The following is an 18,840-nucleotide window of genomic DNA, read 5'->3' on the forward strand; positions in this document are numbered from 1 at the left end:
TTTGGTAGCAATTTGCGACAGTCAAATGACAACCAACGGCTTCCCTACTCAACAGGCCCCCGCCTCTCTCCGCCTTAGCACTGAATTCTTCTTAAAATGCCTAACAGCAGCCCACACTGAAGAAAGCATAGCATTGACAGTAAGAGCAGAAGAAAACCAAGACCGACTAGAGAAGAGAAAAGAGGTTGGTGGGGAAGTGAAGTACCAGAGAACTGTTGTAGGAAAACCCAAATGGGGTGAGTGGGATGCACAACTCGCTGGGAAAGACAAAATGAGAATGTGTGACGCCTTGATTGTAAGCATGTATGTATGTATGTATGTATGCTGGCTGACTTCTCGTACGACGGTCGGACTCATTCATAGCAGCACAGTGCGCTGTGAGAATGTGTGGCCAAGTGAAGTGTGGAGTACATCCGAGTACAAATGAATGGGCGATCCATGAGTTTGTCGAGTGGTTGCTTAGGCTCGTGTGTGTGTGTGTGTGATTGCCTTTTTTTCCCGAGTCACAGTATGTGCATGGTCATTAAGGTGAAAAATTATGAACCTGCAAGCAACAATGCCAGTTGGAAGTGCACAAAAAAGTCGTTAAAAGCGGCCGAAGGATCGGCCAGGGCCAACCAAGTGATTGAAGTGTGCTTGATGGCCGGCCAAAGGAATGGATTGGACAGGCTGTGTGAGTGGTGAATGAGCACAAAAAAAGTGAAATATGAACTTATGTACTTTGTATGAATGCTGGGTTGTAAGGTTGCAAGGTTGAAAAAGCAGGCATTGATACGCTAAGGATTTGGGTGCTGAAGAGAATACAGTAACAAAATGCAAAGTTGGGTTAAGAGCACGTAGCAGCGCCACGTGGCCGTAAGTGGTGTTGAGGATAGGCATACAAAAAGAATACAAAGAAAAATACAATGAACAGCTAGCTAGTGAGGCGTGCTGTAAATAAGGATATGCAACAAGAAATGTTGGCAAGCCATATTCACAGAAAAAAAAAAAATAACAAAAAAGAAAAAAAAAAGAGTAGCGCACAACTTCCAACAGCAGATGATTAGTGAGACATAACAAATGCAATCGTAGACATGGCAGCTGTTTAAAACAATAACTAATGGGCGGCAGGTGTTAGTGGGTGGGTGGTGGGTAAGGCGGTAAGCGCCCCCCCTAAGTATGTATGCAAAAAGTTGAAGCATGAAAGTGAGCATTACAGCTGGCATTTGCAAAAGAAATCTTTACTGAATGCCAAATGAAAAGATGATTAGTGAGATGATTGCAAAAGCGGTTGTGACAGCTGCTTGAACAGCAATGAACTAGTAGTGAATTTGTAGAATTACGAAGTTGAGCGATGGAATATTGCAGCTGGCGGGGCTGACGTACATACCAGCATTGCAAAAGTACTTATGGCAACAGGATGGATGCGGACAGCGAATGGTGGGATGTGGGGGTGCCTGCATTATTTGCTGAGCTGTCGAGAGCAGTACTGCAGTTGAAATGTAGATTATTCGATTAGATTACTAATGAAAGTGCTTGCACAGCACAGTGTTGATAAATGGATTGGAAAATTTTAAAAGTGCTGTGCATGCAAGCAAAAGCAAAGAAACGAAAACAAAAAAAAAAACACAATGAAGCAAGGAAAGTATTTGGAAAGTTTGAAACAATTAACGTAAAAAGAAAGATTGGATTTATTTTAGCGAAAATGTAGGAGGGAAAAACTTAGATAGATAGCTGCTGTAGCAGTGGGGTGTACAATTTGCATACCATTGTCTCCAACTCAGCATATAGCCTGCCTAGAAGTGTGCAACGCGTCCGATGATTGAGTAACTTTTGCTTTAGTTTATGGTATAAACTTTATGCATGCATACGCACTTTTTCTCTCAGTGCTACGTGGGCGCTTGTCAAGTGGCATATGGATCAACTAACTCAAGGCACAAATTTTCGATCAAGCTAATACGCTAATGCTTTTTAAACTTAAGAGAAGGACTACACTATTGAACTTTCTGACATGAAAAGTTTACAGTTTTGGAAATGATCAGATGATCCATAAGCTTGCTCTGGAACCTCTGATATTATCTGCTGTCATGATTCGTTATTATCTTCAAACCACCAGGATTTCGCCATGCTGGGAACTTGAAAATATAATCTAACAGGGAAATTTTGGCAACTGTCTTTCAACTCAACACAGTCTTTCGTACGTCAATAGTCAAATCTGATACTTATCTTGAAAGCCCTTTTCTGTATTTCGAAAGACAAATTGAAAGATCTGCTAAAGAGTAGGACTAAGCGTTATTCTGTTTGTCGTTTAGCAATAAGTTTTCCAAAAATTAAATTAAATAAAAAAATATACATTTCTATTTTTAAAACAACAAACACCAAAATATGAGAAGAAAAAAATATTTGATAAAACGAGTCCTAAACTTTAATTGAAACAAAAAAAATATATTTTTTTTTTCTTTCCGAAACAAAAAAAACCTAAACTTTAAAAGAAATATATATTAAAAACAGAAAACCCTAAAAATAATATAAGTTATTAAAAATTATATGCGTTAAAAAATATGTTTTTAAAAAACGAATAATAAATATTAAAAGAAAATTAAATTAAAAAAGGACACACATTTTTCAATTGAAAATAAATATAATAAGTTTCTAAACTTTAAATTTAATAAATTATTTTTCTTTTTAAAACAATAAAAACTAAAATTTAAGACAATGAACTTAGCTTAGGTTAGGTTAATCCGCCCGGCGTTGAGCCGCACATAGACCGACAGGTTCTTAGTGTGGCCAGTTGGAGCCCGTTTTACGCGTTAAAGTAGACATAACAATTTCAGCCCTACTTTTGAGATATCCTCTAACTTCTCGAATTGATAGGCCCCCAAGCATGTTAGTCGTATTTTTGAGAGTGCAGGACATCAGCAGAGAAGATGCTCCAAGGTTTCCCTGGTCTCTCGCTCACGACACTTCTTGCACCTGTCCACCCGTATAACCGGTAAGGCCGGAAGTTTTTATGGACCCAATATCTTCTTAAAGTGAGCTTTTAAACAAGGAAGGAGGGAATAATTAAATTTTTTTTTGCGACCCAGTTTACTGGGCGTTCAAAAGATATAAGCTGCTAGCCTTAGTGCTGTATCTTTTAAAATTTATCTGCCCTTCAAAGCAATTTTTTCAGAACAAAATTTGTATTTAAAGGAAATATGAATTTTAAACCCCGCTTGAGAAAAAGACCCTTAGAGTGTCAACACTGTCGGAAATTGTTTAAAATTGCTTGGCACAGCGAAATATATTCCCCAATCGCTATTACGTACATTGCGCCTCCTATCCACCAAACTTCGCTAAATTATTTTTATTGGGGGCGTAAACCATTTCATAAAATCGGCGCGCTAACAAAACAAAATGCTAATTGAGCCAAAGTAATTGTGCGAATGGTGAAAAATGAGAAGCAGATAAGAAAAGAATAGATAAACGCTACGAGATGTGCTTCAGCCGTAATTAAGCGGAAAATCGAAGTTATCCCACCCCATCTGCCGTTTTATGAGCCTAGAACAATAAAGCCGCCTATCGAGTTGCGCCTCAACACACCAAATGCTGTGCTATAAAATCAAATGGGCTGAGAAAAAGAAGCACGCCGCTGGCTGTTCTAAATAATTTCCTTGAAGACTACAACTTCAGGCGGCGGCAATAGCAGCAACGGCAGCCACGGCAGCAGCCAATTCACAGCAGCTGTCACATCTGTCACAAATTGCCTTATTGCATGTGATAGCACAACACGCAAACTGACATACACATACACTTTCCAACAGTAAGTGAGAAACGGGCAATCACAGAACAAAATTACATTTGAAATACTAAGAAAACCCATTTAGAGTCTTATGAGCAGTGTTGCCACCAGCATATTTTTCCTCTTACCAAAAACGTACCACAACGCTTTCGAGAGCACCAAAATAATTTTAATAAGTTTTTTTCCCAAAATAGCAAAAACATATGTTTTTTTTCTCATTTAATAAATATGTTTCAATAAAAAAAAATTTACTTAAACTAACTTCACTAAATAAATGTGTGACAAAAATTATTTACTAAGCTAAGAGAAACTACATTCATGGCAAAAAATATCTGCACATAGAATTTTCCACAGTGTCGATATGCAAAATTTTTTATTTTAATTTCTTCCGCTATTTTTTTTTCTTATAAAAATTTAGTTCATATTAACTATAACAAAAAATATAAAAGTATAATTTGTAAACTCTGTTCGAAACTCAGGAAAATTGAATTTTTCACAGTGTCGATATCCAAAATTTTTTATTTTAATTCCTTCTGCATTTTTTTTTTTCTATAAAAATGTAGTTCATACTAACTATAACAAAAACATAAAAGTACAATTTGTAAACTCTGCTCACAACTCAGAAAAATTGAATAATTACAAATTTTTAATTTTTTAATAAGATTTTTTAGAATTTTACTGCTTGCCTCACAAAGGGCTGAACCATCTTTGGGAACCCATGCAAAATTGCTGAGCCACTCAGCTCTAAACATTTTTTGTTTTCTTTGTTTTCAACACTGAGAAATAGGTATTTACATACATATTTCAAAATAAAAAAATAACAGATATTTTATAAAAATTAATTGAATTAATTCGCCCTTTGCTTTTTAATAATGAATCTGTAAATAAACCACAAATCGATAACTTTCGCGATTTAATTGTATTGAAGAGCGTTTAAATTATTGGAATTTCAGTTGGCGAACAAGAATATATAATATATAAAAATAAAAAAAATTATATATGGAAATAAATAAATACTGTTTCAAGAGCTGCCGCTTTTATGGAATAATTTTAATTTTAATTAAATCAAAATCAACGTACCAACGTACTAAATCATTTTAAGAGTACCAGTTCTGGTACGAAAGTACCATAATTGGCAACACTGCTTATGGATGCTATTGCATAAGTATTTGTTGAGTATCTCAATGTTGCGCCACTGTCACAAGTGTTTTGCTGTTGCTGATACGAGTGACGGCTTTGATTTTATTGTAAATAACTGCGCTGCTGATATGAAAGTCGTTTGAGGTTATTGTGCATATGTACATAGATATGTATTGGTTATTATGAAAGTCATTTGTACTACCAAAGTGAAAGATTTTTGAGATTACTATGTACGTTTATGCCATTTGAATCAATATGTATTGGCGCAATTGCAATTTAGTTCATACAAATGTACATACTCGTATATATGGCACACACTGTTTATTTATTAGAACGCTGCTGATGTAGCAACCCAGCTGGGTGCTAATGGGCAGAGTAATTTTGAAGCGGTGGCAAAAGGAAAAATGAGCCTAACGTATATACATATGTATGTATGTACGTGGTTGCCTGGAGTATAGGAACGCTGCAGAAAAATAAATCGCTAGCAAACACTCGTAAATAAAAGCATTTCGCCCCATTTTCACATAAAAAAAGTGGAAATTGAGAAAAGGAAAAAAAAACTTGAGTGAGTCCTCTCCAGCCATTATGTCTATTAAACGTCGAGTGGCGCAGCAGACATGCGATGCAGCTGTTGCTGTTGTGTTTTTTTTGTTGTTTAATTCCTGCAGTTATTAAGCCAAATACCAAATATCCAGGCGTTCAAGTGAATGCCAATCTGTCACAGCGTAGCGTTTTTCGTTCTGCGCAATGCAATGCAGTGCTATGCTTTTTGCCATAACTTTGCTATTTAGGTCTTCACTATGGCTTTCAAGTGCTGTTAGTTTGTATTAATATCAACCACTCAGCTCAATCTCTAGCTGTGTCTATCTGTCTGTATGCGTGCTTGTGTCTGTTTAATGAGTGCAATTTGTGAGATACAATTACGCGATTCTATGCGACTCGTCCATCCACGTCAACGTCTACATACATACACTACATCAAAACATTCACATTTCAGGCAATGCGAGTCAACCAACCAGACATCTAAAGAGCTTAACCAACCGGCGGCGGAAAATGATGAGGATGTTGATGATGGAGGACGTTAGTTGGGTGACGTTGTAGCGAGGTAGAATTATGTGCTTACATAGGTATGTGGCGGGGCCGAAATAGTCGTGCAAATGTGGGCATATCTCGTGAGCGCATTCACTGCAGTTATTTTTGACAAACTCGTTAAACATTTTTGCAAACCTTTATAAGTGCACACGTCAATATTTAAATCCATAGTACATTAGGGTGTCTTTAACAAAGTTTTTCGGTTTGAAATACAACTTACAGAGGAAGTTTTTCCACGGAAAAGTTGAGTTCGTAAAACTTTGTCTACTCAAAATGGTATCAACAGTTAGGAAAGCTTTAATTTAAGAGATTTTTATAAGCTTAGGTAAAGTTAATCTGGCCGGCGGTAAGCTGCACATAGAGCGGTAGGTCCCTAGCGTTGTCAGTTAGAGTTCGATTTTAGCCATTGAAAGTAGACATCACAAAGGATGTCAAAGCCTTGTGCGAATTTCAGTAGTAATTTTTGTTCTATCTTTGAGATGCCTTCCATCCTAACAAGATGGAAGAACATTCGTTTTGTAGAAAAAAAAAAATGTATTAATAATTGCAGCGGATAGTACTACGTTGCGACAAACCACATTACCGTAATCGATTGTTAAATTAAATAATAAATTTGTTTCTATTACATACATATGAATAGAGAACTTTGTTACTCATACGCCATGTATTCCCGCGTTTGATAAATTTAATAAGAATACAATAACAATCGATAATGTGCAAGTGATTGGGCGCACTTGGCGTAGTACTAGACGGAAAAAAATTTGACGTTTTGATACAAGTTTCTTAAGCCAGGTTAGGTATGAGTCCCGTGTAATCGGGGCTCACATATTACTCTTGGAAGAAAAGCTCGTTTGTTGGTACGAACACACTACGCGAAAAGTTGGTTGTGGAGTTTAACTCTTAGGCTATACTTGCGCAGGCGGGACCGAAACACTAAAAGGGGTAGCAGTTTCATCTTCTTCTTCTTCAAGAGGGGAAGGGCAAATAAGGGTGTTAAGTATTCCAACCGCTTCCAGTGGTTCGTGCCTCAAGAAGTCACCACTTAGGTATACCACTTGCTTAACGACTGCTTCCTCCCTCGAAGCCTCCCTGCCATTACTGAGTGCTACAACTGGTTTGGGCTAGGAAATCCGCGACCTCAGTCCTTTGCAACTAAATCAGCAGGTATTCCCGTGTGACCTGTCACTTACGAGTATTTAAAGTAAAACAGGTTCGTTACATTTACCAACATTACCATTTAGCTGAGACTTGCATAGTCTAGTTTAGAAGAACCTAGTTTGAAGGTTAGGTTTGGTCCAAGGCCTCTCACTTTTTTGCATCATATTGTCCCTGTCCTTGAGGACTGCTTGGACATTGAGATCCACGTGTAGTTATCTTTCTCAATAATTTCCATCTCACTTTTTACGACGCCTACCTTTTTTTTTGCTTTAAGCGGCCTTAACTTAAGTTTAAAAGATTTTTAAAACATTTGGGGTATACTTCGCAAAACGCAAAATATTCCCAAAAATTTACGTTTTTTACTATTATAAAAAAATAGAAAACGACAGCACTGGAGATGGCGTCACTGTTGCACCGAATGTGCTCTGCTGTTCCCTGTTTCTAGCGGCACAACCTGTACAGGTCAGTGCAAATTATTTGTAGGCTTGACAAGTGCTGCTGTACCCTGTAGTGGCTAGGAAGAGTGCTTTGCAATTTCCGAATTTAGCCTGCCGATTACCCTTTCCACATTCATTACCGTTTGAATTTTTACTATAAAATAAAACAAAAATTTTAAAAGTAGCAGCTTTAATTTAGTGACACATCCTTAAATTCAGAAATGGGTAGAAAGCCCAAAAAAATGAGCTTCGGTAGAAAACAGAAAAATTTGTGAAGCTTACATATGTACCTATGTATATACTTGTCTGCTCGCAGTTTTTCAGTTCAGAGTTGGGCAGCTTGATTTCCGCGTGTCAACATACTCAGAAAAAAAAAACATAAGCCGACATACTCTCGCGTAATATTACGAAAACAAAAAATTTACCATAGATGCAGTAAATAGATGCTTTTGAATAAATGCCAATACTTTCCAGTGATCTTATAATATATGTATAGCGACAGTTCCAGGTATAAGGTCCCAATATTGCATACAAGTTTTTGGTAGGCTTTTCAAATGTTCACAGTAGTTTACTTCCAGTACACACGATCTTAACTTGTATTTTACTGTACTTATTTAAGCTTTGTTGAAGAGGATTTGTTCATGAGAGAGTTAGGTCAGCGTCGAAGTCAAAACTTTATATATAGATATATAGATATACATATATCATCAAAGAAAATTTGTCTCTAAGATTCACTTGCAAGTACAGTCAAAACTGGATAATTCGAGCTAATGATTGCAGAACCGATTCGAATTATGGAAATATTCGATATACAGGAGATCCTCTTAATATTAAAGTTTATTAAAGAAAACACAAAAAAAAGTAAATACTTAATTACTAAGAAACGTATAAAATTACAACTTAATGTCAATGAATTTATTGTGTATGTATAGTTTTTTCGAAGACTTTATTTGTATAACTGTCGATAGATTAATCGAAAAATTTGTTGAAATATCTATATTTTATGCGAAATTAACCGGTTATCGTAATTTTTTTTATATATTTTCATCGATATGGATGTCGTTATGTTGGTACAATATTTGTCGAAGTACATATGTATCGATATATTTGATGATATTTTATCTATCTTATTCTAGATAATGTGTTAACATTACATTAATTTACAAATAGAAACTTCCAAAATATACGAATCTTAATTGAAATATTTATTTCCATTTTTTAAGATTTCATATTCCTGATATCATTAAAAACTTAATTTTTACCGCAAGAATCAGCGACTCTCTAATAAAAGCAAATATTTTATAAGTCGGCATTATGCACGAATTTAGTTAAATTTGTTTATTTACAGCTCATGGATAGCGCAATAGTGACTCATAGCGATTAGAGTCACTGCTAAAGCATTCATAAGCATACTAAAATGCATCTATACATAAATACATACATATGTACATATTTTCATGCTGGCGGTTACGATAATACTAGCGCCGTGACTATTACTGCAGCTATTGCTATCAGTATGTATGTAGTACGTACGTATATGTATGTATGTTTGTTGGACCAGCTGCTATGGTTTCCTGTCGTGCATAGCTCTAAGGCTAGCGAACTGCTTGCGGGGAAAGTAGACTATGCCAATTCACAAAATTCGCGGCTGGCCTGGTTGGGTGCCTGACTTGTTGGTTGGCTGTAACTCTGTGCGGTTGGTTCTTCGTTGGTTTGACTGCCTATCTACCCGCCTACCCGCGTGACCGACTGGCTTGCTGTTTGCTCGATGATTGTTGAATTGCCTTACCTTCGCTTTAGCCAACCTCCTTTACTACCGCTACAACCATTCACGACCTTACTTCCTTTCAGTCAGATTCAACTAGCTTTGAGCTGCCTTGCTTCCCAACAACAACACCAACAAAACGAAAAATGAAATAGGCCTCTTCTGTTTGCAGTTTGCAGCCTCAAACAGCGCATAAGTTACATACATATATACATATGTACATACATACATATATGCATGTTTGTTAACCAGTGACTCTCAGCAGTTCACGTAACCGAGCGAGGTTAGACAAGTCGACAAGTTTTGTTTGTACAGCTGCGTGTATGTGTTGGTGGCGATGTGGGTGGCGGGAGCGGCAGTGTCATGAATGGCAACAACGCTGCCAATTCAGCTTAAGCGCTAGGAGAAGCTGCATTCATAACATTTTTGCAGCGCTAGTAGATCGCTAACTAGTGTGTGTGTGTGTGTGTGTGGGCAGCGGTTGTGGCAGCGTTGTAGGCATTTACGCTTTTTAAATTTTTAATGAAGATGCAACATTGCGAAAGAGCACACTTTCATTTATATTCACGCTGTTTTGAGTCGACAAATGTGCGCAAACAGGGTGCTCTCATATAAATAAATAACTGTTTTACATCCACTTAGTTTCTTCTTCTTTTTTTTTGTGTTGAGCCCCATCTAAGTGTTCTTGTTTGAATTTCTGTTATAGTGCGTGCGTGTATTTAGTCCGAATAGTTTTTATTGCAGCTTGCAGATGCATACAGCAAAGGTTGGAAGTAAGACGGGAGTAAAACAAAACAAAAATTGTAAATTTCAACAAACAGCTAACAACAAATGTGTCACGCTGCACAAAAAACAAAAAAAAATACAAAACATTAACAAAAAAGGGTTTACAAGAATTACGCACCCAAACACTGCCACTTTTGCTGCTTTGAGTGGATTTCTTTGTAAACTTTTTAAATTATGTCGTCACCATCCCAGTGGCTCTGCACATACACACACACACATACAAGTATTTCGCCTTTCTAGTCGACAAAAGGGCCAACGGGCTTCTCTTTTTTGCTGTTATGTTTTCATTTTGTTTTACCTTGTTTACATTTTTTCTAACACTTCTTTTACCGTTGTCGTTTAAGCACATTTTTGTTAACTTTTTTTCTAGCCAACTTAGCATGTAAGGTCAAATTGTGTTTCGTTGTTTGGCGTTTTTTTTTGCTCATTTTTTCAGCAGCTTGTTGACTGTTTTAATTCGTAATTTGGGATTTATAAGCAAGGCGATCTATAGCCTTCTTCTTTCTGTTGCTTATTATGGACTCTTCTGGTTTTATCTTTTTTATAATTTTTTAATGACAATATTATGACAAGCAAGAACATAAAATGAGGCAAGCAAGCGCAAAAATATTTATGTATATGTGAGCGCATGAAAGGTATTTCACACTTCTGGTTGATATATGATAGCGTTGTGTCTGCGCCGCCGCTTGGATCGTTACCTTCAGAGTTGTTAAGAGACAAGTAACGTGGTCCAAAGGTATGCGGTAACATACATAAAAAAACAAGAAAAAAATATATTCCGACGAATTGATAACCTTCTCCTGTTTGTGAAGTTGGTTATAAATGAAATAAAAAAGCACTAATGGGTCAGACAGGTATGTGCATGTAATTACATGTAATTACTTGATCTTCAAGGCAAGAGATGCAAAGGCAAATGTTACACCCGTTTCTCTTAATAATGATGAGCATATGTATATGTATTTTTGGTGTAACCAGAATTGTAATAAATGAGCACATATTGAGCATTTTATATTTATTTTTTTATATTTCCTTTTTTTTATATAATATTTTTTTTTTTATGTACGTTACCGCATAACTTTGGACCACATTAACGGATTTCTATATATCTTTTTTTTTTTTAAATGAAAGGTGTTACCTCACAGGTGGTCCCATATTAATTTGGTTTATACGATAATCGGATCATGAAGAAATTAACGATAGTCATAAATATTCATATGAGAATTGAAGTCGATTTTGTTTTTTGCTTAAAAATTACTTGTTAATTATACTTATAATTATTAAAAGTATTGTCTTCCCAGAGAGTTTTGCTTCACATCAAAATTCGTGCTCCCTTATTTTAATTTTTACGCATTTCAATGTTGATTCTTTTACTTTTAGTTGGCTTCGCTTTTGGTTTTCGCTCAATTAATTTTTTATAATTTCCAAAAAAAAAAAAATTATTTTTTAAGCATTTATTTTTTAAGATATTTAGGCCGTTTAAATGTATTAAATTATAAAATCTAGTCTGCCAGCTAGGCATGCGAAAGATATCAATCCCTCCAAATTTGTCTTGAAATGGTTGCAGGGATACGCCGCGTGAACGTGTAACCTTCTGGCTGGTGCCACAGTGTGTTCTTAATAATTCCAACTCAAATCCAGTAACCTGGTTTTGATAAAATGCTACTTCTCATTACTGCAGCTAAATGCCTCCAAAGGTATGCATCATGCGATTTTTAGATTTTATGCCAGATGCCGGTTCTCCGTTTTCCATTAGCTGACATTTTGTCTGTCAGTACGGTACTGGAAAAATCAATCTCCATAACGAATTTAAAATACTTCCAGTGAAATACATATATTATGAATGTTTTACTACATGCATCCCTTTCTAAAAATTCACTTTTTGGCATGAGCAATGAATAACCCCATACCATGTTCTAATATTATTCCACAAACACTTCAAGGGATATGCGTCCCCTTTTATAAAACCCTAATTTTCTCCATGAGTATGAAATTGATTTCCAAGTTCCAAGTTCCAGTTCTCTCCCACAAATACTTCCAGAGATACGTATGCCTTATGAAAATTAAAATTTGCATGGGAGGGGCTATGCTTCCTTGATTTATCGCAACTATTTTCAGTCCAAGACCATCATTAGGAAATCCCTAGTAAGTGTGCCAAATTTGGTTCTGTCGGCAAAGAGGTTAAGTAGCCTATTTTTCAATCCAGGTCACAAAAAATCGATGTACAAAAATTTCATTTCAAACAGGTGGCAACACTCTCCAAAAATATCTTCAACATAAAGCTCTCTTAAACTTTTTTTGTAACCTGTATTGTAAAATTTGATTGAACTCATTAATTTAATTTAACTTTTTCTAACAGGCGGCAACTCTTAAACAATAGTACCCTATTTTTCAGTCTAGGTCTTAAACTATCCACGTGCAAAATTTCATGCAAATACGTTCAGTCGTTTCGCCGTGATAAAGCCCAAATATCCAAACATACAAACATTTACATTTACATACAATATTAGTAGTATTATATTTTAAGACTTCCGCCAAAATATTTCGGAAAAATATTAAGATTTACGTGAGCTAGACCGATTTGAATCTGATTATTTTGATTCCGTTTATAAAATTTGTAAATATTTTATGCTGACCATCAGCTTTAACTCTACTATCATGTGAGATGTTTTTGTGGAAAAACTTTTTTTTTAAAGAAATTTTATTAAAAGAAAAATAATTTTTTGAAGGTATTTTCAAAGTGATCCCAATATTTTTCTGAGACATTTTGCCGGCAGTCTCAAAATGTGCTTAATAGATTTTGTAATTGCGATGGAAAAACTGTACCGTTTTTTTTTTTTCAATGGAGAGTGATGCACCCTAACATACATGAAAATACAAGTACATTTTGGTTAATGGAAGTAAGAAAAATATATGTAATCCACAAACATATTTTTCTAAAATCAGTTCACACTTCTCATGCAGCCTGCAATCCTTTCGCCCATTTTGCTCTGAGGAGTTTTTTTATGTAATCTGTTTAGATCTTGAAAATTAGTAAATCAGTCGATTCAGCCAAGTAAAAGTGGTTATATTCAAAAAATATCACACTTTTCAGCAATGCCACAGAGTCGCTGGTTCTTTTTTACTAAAACTAGCCATTTTATTTTAAAGCTGATGACTAGCAAAAAAACTAAATCAATTTTTCAATTCTGAGACTCTATTAAAGTTGCATCAGCTAAACTTTTAATAAAAGATTATTCAACAAAAGCAATACACCACCTCGAATTGGCTGAAAGAAACTTAAAAAACTAATTTTACTAAAGATTTATTCCTCAAGCGGAGTGAAGCGATTTCATGTTCCCATTTGTGCAATCAAATTAAAAAAATAAAAATAAGGAAACAAAAAAAAAAATGTTTCATTCAATTGCAAATTACGCTTTTCAGGCTTGAATAGCCAAGCTGAAGCAAAAGCAGTAAGAAAAAAAAAAATCAAAAACACAAACAAAAAAAAAAAATCCGCCAGCAGTGGTTGCATTGCATGCTGTGCAGTGTAGGATTATTATAGATTTTCTACTTATATAAATGATAGTAAATTTGTGATACATCTGCGGCGAAGGAAAAGAAGAGTACCAAAAGAAGTAAACAAGTGAGCAAAAATAAGAAGAAGAAAAAAGTCTTAAAGTTGAGAAGCTGCCTTGGTGAACGCAATGATGAAAATGGAATTTCCATTTTGCATTGGCGCTGCAGCCGCACAGCACTGTGAAAAAAAGAAAAACCAACCAAATAAAAGTTATACAAAAAGGAAAACAACATTGTAGCCACATTCATTCATTTTTTCAATCATTTTTTTTACTCACTTCTCATCACTCAACCAACAACGCTTCTTTCTCATCATCATTTAGTTGCAGTTACACTGCAATTTCCATTAAAAGCGAAAAGGAAAATGTCTATCAATACGGAAAGTGTTATACACTTCATTTACTTTATTCACTTATTGGTTGGCGCATATTTAGCCTTCTTCTACGTATGTGTGTATATGTATCTAGCTGTTGCTGCAATCACTCTGCCAGCTTCCTACTTGCATTATTCTTCCTTGGTTGCTGCTACCCTTTTCTTCTTCGTCTTTTTCTGGTCTCTTGCAGCACTATTGGCCTTAATAATGGCATAAAGCAGTAGCGAAGAGTTGATACATACATATATTTTTTTTTAGCACACACGCATACATATACAGTGGCGGTCAAAAATGGATGAACGGTGTTTTGGTTTTAATATTTACAACGTTTTCCAAGCTAAAACTTTTTTGATATTTTTTTATAAAAATATAGTTTGTGCTCTAACAAAAACTACATAAAACACACTTTCAAACTATATACAGAATCCAATTCCAAAAATTTTTTATCTAAATTTCGAGCTTTTCAACCAGAATTTTTAGAAATTTTTTGGTTATGCAATTAATAAGCTTTTAAAGTCTAGTAAAACAAGTTCAAGTTTTGAGCGGCTAAAAAATCGCATTGATTTTTAATATATTTATTTTTTTTTTGTTGACAGCGTTTTGCACTTTTTTCCATATAAACATGAATTTCGTATACAAGAATATGCGTAAGATCGTTTTCAAAAAAAAAAAATAAAAATATAAAAAGCCAACGCCGCTTTTCCTAAATTTCGCTTTTTATCTGAAAAAAACCCGTAAAAGCCGTCAGCAAAAAAATGTTTGTTTTCTTTGTTATGGCCTTAACTATAACAATTATATTCAATAATTTTTATTGAGCTTGAGGCCGATTTTAATAGAAACGATTGTGGAAAAGCAACAACAACTTGAAAAAATGGTAGAAGTGATAATTATTTCGGAAATCACCACTTTTCTGCATCAGACTTCTTCCCGCGGGAAGAAAAATGTGGTGATTTCTGAAATAGCTATCACTTCTACCATTTTTTCAAATTGTTGTTGCTTTTCCACAATAGTTTTTCATTAAAAACGGACTCAAGCTCAATAAAAATTGTAGAAAAAAATATTTAAATATAATATTTTTTAGGCAGCCAAAACTTGCAGTCGTTTTACTAGAATTTCATGGGCTTCTTAGCTGCAAATTCAAAAAATTTCTAAAAATTCTGTTTGAAGAGCTCGAAATTTACAAAAAAAAATTTGTGAAATTTTTTTAAGTTCTGTATAAAGCTTGAAAGTGTGATTTATAAAGTTTTTGTTAAAGCATGAACCATGTTTTTATACAAAAATATCAAAAAAAAATTTAGCTTGAAAAATATTTTAAATATTAAAAATGAAATACCATTTATTCATTTTCGACCGTCACTGTAAGTAAAGCACTGCGAGCAGGCCAGCTTTGGTGTGTTGCTTTTCCGGCATAATTTTCTATAAAATTTTCAACTACAATTTCCACTTCCTTTGGTGTGTATATATGAGTACTTCACATTTCTCCTACACACACACACACATTCAGTCAAAAGCATATGTACAATTCTGCAAGATATGCAGGCAGGCAGCTTCTGTTCGGCAGCTTCTAAAGCATTATAAAATTTTTAATTATTAATTTATCGTTACTCTATGACCGAAGTGGCTTTTCTGTGCGTTTGTATGTATGGCCGGCCGTACGATTCTGGTGATATATGTATGTATGCATGTGTGTATATTGCACCCTTGGGCTATTGCAAGCCAAAATTGACCGACGTTAAATTTAATTACACAATAACATTAACACAGCAACTTTATTATCGAGTTTGTGAAGCGTCAGGATATACATACATAACTACTTGTATAAGTATTTATACATATATGTATGCAATTAGCCAATTTTGCAGACTTAATTTCCAGGAAATACGTTATACATACATATGTATGTGTGTGTTTGGTGGGCTCTTGAAGAAAGAGAAAGTTTACATTTTCTATATGGGTAACACAGTGCAACACACAAAAATTTATCCCAGTGAGAGCAATCGCATTCATTTAGGGGGAGGGATCGAAATATGAAGAGTTCCACAAAACGGGGAAAAAAGTCAGAAAAAAACTTCACCAAAATTAAAAAAAATATTAATTTTTAGAAAAATGTTTGGTATGCAAATGCAAAATGCTGTTGCTCCGATTCCCATCACCTCGAAATTTTTGAAATTTGTTGCACACTTTAGATATTTGCAATTTTTTGTACAAAATAAATTTATTGTCGTTCTTTTGTTGCTCATACGCCATGGTGTTCCTCAATCGAGGATCAGTTTTTTTTTTTTTAATTTACTTGAGGAGGCAGTCGGTTCGATGGGTGGGTGAACGATAAGGCTTTCTGTAGTCAACATGCTGTGGACGGCTGAGTAACGTGGCTTTGTAGTGGAGTGTTTTTTTTTTCAAGGAAACGACGAGTCTGTGACTTCAATGCAGAGGTCTTTTCGTGTGCGCTTCGACTTGAATAGACAGAACATTGTTTCCGATATCGAAACACATTTTTATGGAGGTATCTCAAGGCAGAGGTTTTTAAAGGTCGGCTTGGAATCCTGCAAGAACTGAGGAATGCCCTTTATCAGGAAGCCGGGGGGAATTCATGCAGACCTGCTGGCAAAGATTGCGGAGAACTTCAAGTAATACCTCAAATGGAAATTATTTATGAAACTTAATCGAAAAACATCCTTTGAATTAAGAAACACATTTTTTCCATATTTTTGTGCCATTTTGAATCCAAATATTTTAGTGATTTTGCGTATTTTACATTTCAAGAACCTACGGCAGTTTGTTAGACCATTAAGGACTTTTCAAATATTTTTAGTATTTTCGGCAGTTTTCAGAACTTTTTCCGTAGTTTTTTGGGTTCTACGCAAATACTCAAGATGTGTCAGATTTTTTCCGGTATATTTTGCAAGTTTTGTAGGGATTTTTTCGTTTCTTCTCGAAACTTTTCGAAATCTTTAACAACTTTTGGAATTTTTTTTCGGAAATGTTAGCGATTTTATTTTGTGAGGATCTTCCAGGAGTTTTACGAATATTTTCGATTACTACCTCGTTTTAATTTAATAGTGTTATTGACTTTTGTAACACGAATTCATTTTGCTTTTCAAAATTTTGTGGATATTTCGAAGTTTTTTTTTGTGATTTTTGGAATTTGTTCGGCACTTTTCTGGATATTTTCGTATTTAACTTTTTTGCTTGATGTTTGAATTTTCCGGAAAGCTTTGGGTGTTTTTCAGTACTTAGCGAGACATTTTTTGCTGTTTTGTCGGAGCTTCGGTACTCTTTTAGATTCCCAGGACTTTTTCGAGAACTTTCCGTAATTTTCATGGCTTTTCTGGATAGTTTCGCGATTTACTCTCTGAACGTTTTCGGGATTTTTTTAAATTTTTTGGGATTTTTTCGGAACTGTTCGGGGCAAATTTCGGGGAAATTTTCGAGTGCAAATGCAGGTACTTGACTATCTCAGAATGCTTGAAAAATAGTATGTAAAAAAAAGCCGTCACTCTTGGCATCTTTTATTTTTTTTTATAGAATGCATACTTGGAATGGGCTCAGAAAGAAGATCTTAATTTCGTTGGATATTCTTTTTAAAGGTTTAAAGATCATAATTAAAATCACATTACTTGTCTAATTTACTGCTTATTTGTAGTGAAGAAAATTATCCATTTTGCTCAATTGCTGCAAGAGTGTCATAATAAAAAAAACTCGATAAACACTCCTTTTAGGTTTGCAGTTTACATACACTTCCATAGTAAAAATATAATAAGTAAATATAATAAATGTTGCTTTTTTATCAAGAATATAAGAAAAGAAATGCAACTCTGTTTTATTTAACGCGCTAGTACATTTTCAATTCACAGAAGAAGAAAATCAAAGCTTGCTTCGACAGAAATTAAAATTCAGAAATAATTACACATTTCGAAAAATTGAATTGGTCCATTGTGTTATCCTCTCACCTGAAAATCAAGTTGTTGTATTGTGCATTAACAAATACCAAGTCTGAGCCTTCAGCTACACAGGATATGAGCAAAAAAAAAACTAGATTTGAAATGTTGTAGGCAGGTTCTTTACTCAAAAGTGATTAACAATCAAACCACTGCACTTTGATTCCTCTTTTTTAATTTGAAATGATTTGTGCTTGCTGTAATTTCCGCCCAACTAGCTGCTTTGAACCAGTGAAGCAGCTTAATCGACCTTGAAATTGCGAAGATGATAAGCGTGCTCGTTCATCCATGGATTTTTGAGTTAAAAATCGCCACTTTTTATTTAGCAGCAACAATGTACATTTTGCTTTTATTTTCAAGCTTTTTTTCGTTTGTAAGCAAACGCTTGTATTTTAATAACGCCTATACAAGAGTAGTCTTACGAACCGTTGCATGTTTAGGCACAATTCATACCAATGTATGTATGTACTTCTCTATACATACAAATATAGGTAGGTGTAGGTACATATATATATATATATGTACGTGTTTGTGGTGTAGTCTTGCATATCCAGTGAACTCAACGCTGTATGCTTCCGTACACTTTTGCCAAATATTTAGCATTGTCCTATTTTTTTTTTTCTAATTCACAATCATTTTTGTTTTTGCTTCACATCTACATGTTTATAATGGATTGGTTATGTTCGTGTCTTATTGTCTGCACTTATGTACGTACCTACATATATATGGCTGCAGACTACACTCAATTTACTGCTACCGGAGATTAGCATTGCCATCAACAGGCTGGCGTGAAGTTTTCCTTGGACATTACCAATGGCATTGTTTTTATTCCTGCT

The 18,840-nt window shown here is 34.9% G+C and overlaps 1 protein-coding gene across 5 annotated transcripts in view; it reads left to right on the forward strand.

Moving 5' to 3' along the window:
* Window positions 1-18,840, forward strand: part of LOC118743199 (apoptosis-stimulating of p53 protein 1) — a 160,911-nt gene that overhangs the window by 83,106 nt on the left and 58,965 nt on the right. The window lies entirely within an intron of this gene.

Source organism: Rhagoletis pomonella, unplaced genomic scaffold (genome assembly GCF_013731165.1).
Source record: "Rhagoletis pomonella isolate Grant_MI unplaced genomic scaffold, Rhpom_1.0 Rhpom_scaffold_00007, whole genome shotgun sequence".
In the NCBI taxonomy this organism is placed as follows: domain Eukaryota; kingdom Metazoa; phylum Arthropoda; class Insecta; order Diptera; family Tephritidae; genus Rhagoletis; species Rhagoletis pomonella.